Genomic DNA, 5398 nt, shown 5'->3' with positions numbered 1-5398 from the left:
TTTTTTTTCCCTTGCATATCAATATTTTTATTTTACTTTTATTTATATTCATACAGTAGTTTTGTCAGTACCGCTTCCATTTTATTTAAAGCTATCTCTAACTACTCCTTGCTAGATGCTAATACTGCTATATCATCTGCAAATCTAAGCATACTAATCTTTTGCACCTGTATATCTATCCCTACAGTTGTACTGTCTTTAATGATATTGATCGCGTCTTCGATGTATAGATTAAAAAGTAGCGGTGACAGTGTGCATCCTTGTCTGACTCCCTTCCTAATATTTACTTCTCTACGTTGCAGCTCCAGCTCTATAACTGCCTGTTGCTCTTTATACAAACTAAGTACAGACCTGACGCTGAAAGCTGGCGGAAATATTAAAATGGCATGGATGCGCGGTGGCAAAAGTAGGCAATTTTAGGTATAATGATTGCAGCCGTGTGTTTCTTCAGTATTCCTATCATCGGCGTAGATTAAGTATTTAAAATAAATATTTGAAAGCTTATTTGTGTATCGTTTCCGAGTGACTTACCCAAATAGGTCATAAATGGGCAAGTACCTGCGCGACCGTTCGCCAGCTTCCTTCGTCCGGCCTGTATCACTATTCTATCTATTTTACTCATTTTTAAGTAGATTTAAAATCTTATCAAATTTAACATTGTCATTCTAAGTATACGAATCCTATGTACGAACCCTTTCCTTTATTATCCTATTTACCACCGTTTTTTCTTAATAATAAAATGATAATTATGATATGTTTTTCTAAATAAGAAATACTTCAAATTTTNTACTATTCATGCATTGGAACGATGTCCCAACATAAAGCCCAGAGCATTTCCCTTCCAAATCAGAATATTCTCAACTAATAGACGTCGCGTCGGTACACAAAGCCGGTGATGTGTCGCAATGTTCGTGGTTTGCAATCTACAGATACATACTATAAATCCTCAAATAGATTATAGACCGAAACCAGTCTCACAGTTTCAAAACATCCAACACCTAATCATGAAAACTTTTAGTCAAAGTTATATGCAAACTTTTCTTAGTTTCTTAAATTAAAATTACAATATTTTGTCAATATGACGATCTATCAAAGGTGTTACTATTTCGGTTATTCGTCTATTTTTTAAGCAAGGATCAGACGATAAAAGATATAAGCATATTATTAAAATAAATGATTAATGAAGGTCTTCCTGTATGTTTTAAATGAGGCGTTATATTCTCTGAGTGTTTTAAATATTAGGTTTAGTACGTTTACATATCCTCACTACTAAATAGCCTATCCACCACCCTCGTTAGCAGGTAGTATTTAAAGATTAATAAATGAAAAATGAAAAGACGTTTTTAATGAATAGGCCATAATCAACAAATTTGTATTTAACTGTAAAAGGATATATTTTTCCATGGTCAAAACAGCTAAAGCTCAATCCCAAATCCTACGATAGAACAGATGGTCTTAAAAATGATAATCTTTTGGCACGTTTTACTTTTGTCTTTGGCAAATGGTAACTACGACTCTGCAATCAACATTTTTTTCCTCTGGCGAACGCCACGAAGTCGTATCGAATAAAACGCTCTAACGTCTATCCGGTGAAATGTTCGACGAAAATTCGTATCATGTACAAGAGTGTTGTGGCTCTTTCCTTTCTCGAGGTCCCAAGGAAGCCTTTTACCAACCCCTGGAGACTAAAATGGGGCAATATAACCTTCTTATGAATGTTTAGTTGATTATATTCTACAATTACTATTGATTTCGTCACACCATACTGTCCTTTCGCTAATGAGGTAGTTTTACATTTGCTCCTATTACTGGTCTAACCCCTAATGAGACAAATCGTACATTACACGCAATGATATAAATGAAATCAGACGTTAAAATTACCTCGCGTTTAAGAGGTAGGCGAAATACCTTTCCCTGGAAGAAAAATTAGTTGTGATAAATTCTTTATTTTGTTGGTAAATCTCGAAGTCTCCTGTTATTTATTTTGTGATTACATACTTAAGGGTAGCCCAAAATTAACACAAGATTTGTATTTGCAACCATTCGCGCAGCAAAGTGCTGGCAACCATACAAAAAAAATTCATTTGGGAGGTTACACCACAGAAGAACGTATTTTGATTGTTAAACAATATTTCAAAAATAATGAAAGTCTGGTGACCACAGTTGGAAAAGTTCGCACAAAATATGCCATTTAGAACAGTGATTTAACTTCGTCAGCTGTGAGAAAGTAATTGAAAAATTCAGACAAACTAGATCAGTTGATGACGCTAAATACACTGGTCGTATAAAAATCGGTCGCTCAAATGTCAATTTCGAAGGAGTATATGAGACTGCTAGTCTAGGAACATCAATTTGGCGTCGTGAACAAGAACAGCAAATATCAGGAAGCTCTCTGCAGCGTGTATATACTGAAGATCTGTATCTCCATACATACAAAGTTGAGTTGACACACGAAATAAAGCCTAATGATCATGTCCAGCGAAGAGAGTTCGTTGATTGGATTATTGAACAGCAACAAGTGAATGTCGACTTTTCGAACAAAATCATTTCAGTAATGAAGCAAATTTTCACCTTGATGGCTTTCATAATCGACAAAATAGTCGCATTTGACGAAAACAAATATATCCTCAACGTGTCACTGTGCGCATCCAAGTCGTGATAACACCCTGCATAGCACTATCCCGTTTACTTTACGTTTCAATAAAAAAATAGCATTTTTGAATTTTTTACCCCCGGGAATCGAACTCGGGACCCTTGACTTTACGCACCATGTTCTGACCACCAAACTACGAGAGGTGACAACAGCAACAACAACTTCTAAAAAGTTGTCTAAATTGTATGTATGTTTAAAAAAATAGCAATTAAAGAAGAATTTTCCATTTAATTCAGATCTTGTGTTAGTTGTGGGACACATTTTACTTATGCGCAGGCTTTATGTTAAGTGTTGTATCGAACGTACTGTATATACACATTTATTGATTAGCAATTCAAAATGGCCTGTCCAGTGAACTTGCTTAATCTAGTGAGAACGTTCACTTTGGACAATTTTTCAAACGAATTATACCACAGGCGTCTACGGTGTTGAAAATTCAACTTATCAAGTCCATAAATGGTTTCACTTCAGACAATCTGATCTACTTTGAATCATAAACATGTAAACATCGAACACGCAACACTATCTACTATTATACTTACTGTACGTACAGATAGGTATAAGCGTTTATTCCTACAGAAACTTTTACTTTCCTTATGAGTACGTAAACCATATAATAATACACACATAAATCCAAAGTTATTTCAATATTACCTATTACCGTGTTAAGGCGGCAATCTAAATTCTTGTTGAGGTATAAAGAATCGCTTCTAGATCAAGATCATTCGTATGCTTTCTAGACTGATGTAAATAAGATTGCTCGTATATTTACTAAGAATACTATTATTTTCTTATAATTTGGATTTATTTATTGGTAATCATCATAAGGTCGTCAGTCTTAAGACTGGTTGGACACGAACCTCCACTCTTTTCTATCCTGAGTTAATCTTCGCATTTCCCTAAAACTAGAACAACTCACATCCTTACTCTAGATAAAAATGATTAGTCTCTTATCAGTCTCTCAGAGTCTTTGAGAGCGTCTCTCAGTCTTTCAGAGTCTCTCAGTTATTGCCTAGGTGTTTTTATAGATCTCTCACAGTCTCTGTATGAGAGACTCGAACGAGAAAATTGTTAATTCAGAGATTCGAGTCTCTTACAGAGAAACTGAATGAATAAAACTGAAAAATTGAGATACTCGAGTCTCTCGTTCAGAAACTGGATACGAAATGAGGATCTCTCTATGAGCGACTCGAATCTCTCGTTCAGAGACGCTAAACAGTTTTTTTGACAGTCTCTCTCAGCTACACCTGAGACTCGAGACTCGCTTTCAGAGACTCTGAGAGACTGAATATCTTTATCTCGGGTAACTATTTGCGAACAGTAATCTAATCTACGTCTACCTATACCCCTTCTAACTCCCGTTTCTGCCTCTAATATGTCACTAATGCCTACTATATCTAATTCTAGTCTATTAATCTCAACTTTCGAATTTCCCTACTTGCCTCATTGCCTAACATTCCAAGCTCGGACTTATTCGAAATATTACACCTTCCCCTATTGCATTTATTGATGACATCCACCGAGGTAGTCCCCGCTCGGACATCCGAATGGGGGACTAGTTTACGTCCGGAGTGCTTTACCCCAGAGGACGCCATCATTTAATTTGTGTAGTTGTACGCTTTACTCGGGATCATAATGTGGCGGTTTCCCGTTGCCTTCCACATCGCAGTATTGTGCATCAGGGTGCCATACCGATCCTGAATACTGAAAGGGCTGCTGCCGTCTTTCACGGACTTGTCTTAGTCTGGTTTCTCTTTAAGAACCCCCTCTCTCCCCCATTATGGTTGAACCTATGGTTCGGCTCCTTAAATCATCGAAACTCCAAGCCGATCTACCCACTCTAGTTTGTACAAAAGTTTCGTCAAGGTTCAAATCCCATCGGGTCGGTAATTAATTGGTAGCAATCGTAGAAATTAATTTGGTATATTGTTTTCGAAGTATGATGCATCTTTCATAATGTTTTAATACAATTGTAAAAATCATTTGTTGGTTTGCTCCCAGTTTACACCTTAACTACTCAATCAATCAATATCAAATTTTGAGCACACATCGTCAAGAGTATAGAAAAGGACATATGATACCTTTTACCCAGAAAAAAAAAACTGTTCCCGAGGGATAGAAAAATTAGTTTTGAGTGATCGTCGACGATCTTGACACGTATTTGGGGCATCAACTGGAGCGAAGCCGCGGGTGAAAACTAATAAGTATGTACATGAAAAATACTGTAAAGATTTGTTAATTAACTTTTCGCAATTAATCTTCAAGCTTCCACACGATTACTAGTCCTAATTAATATTATAAATGCGAGTGTAACTTTGTTTGTTTATTACAATTTCGCGCCTTAACTACTTAACCGATCGTTATGAAATTTTGTACACATATTGTCAAGGATACACAAAAGGATATAGGGTACTTTTTATCCAGAAAAAAATATTGTTCCGGAAGGATAGCAGATTTAGTTTTGTGTAATCGTCGACGATCTTTCTAACGTATTTAGGACATTAACTCGAAGCCGAGGGTAAAACGTATTATGAAATTTTGTACACGCATTGTCGGAGGTACAGAAAGGATCATAGGGTACCTATTATCCTGAAAAAAAAATACTGTTCCCGAGGGATAGAAGAATTAGTTTTGAGTGATCGTCGACGATCTTGACACGTATTTGGGGCATCAACTGGAGCGAAGCCGCGGGTGAAAACTAATAAGTATGTACATGAAAAATACTGTAAAGATTTGTTAATTAAC

The 5398-nt window shown here is 36.2% G+C and overlaps 1 protein-coding gene across 1 annotated transcript in view; it reads right to left on the bottom strand.

Moving 5' to 3' along the window:
- The window catches only part of LOC108739671 (trichohyalin-like), a 135353-nt gene that overhangs the window by 107061 nt on the left and 22894 nt on the right, over positions 1–5398 (bottom strand). The window lies entirely within an intron of this gene.

Source organism: Agrilus planipennis, unplaced genomic scaffold, assembly GCF_000699045.2.
Source record: "Agrilus planipennis isolate EAB-ADULT unplaced genomic scaffold, Apla_2.0 scaffold249, whole genome shotgun sequence".
Classification (NCBI taxonomy): domain Eukaryota; kingdom Metazoa; phylum Arthropoda; class Insecta; order Coleoptera; family Buprestidae; genus Agrilus; species Agrilus planipennis.
This window is presented reverse-complemented; position numbering and strand designations above follow the sequence as displayed.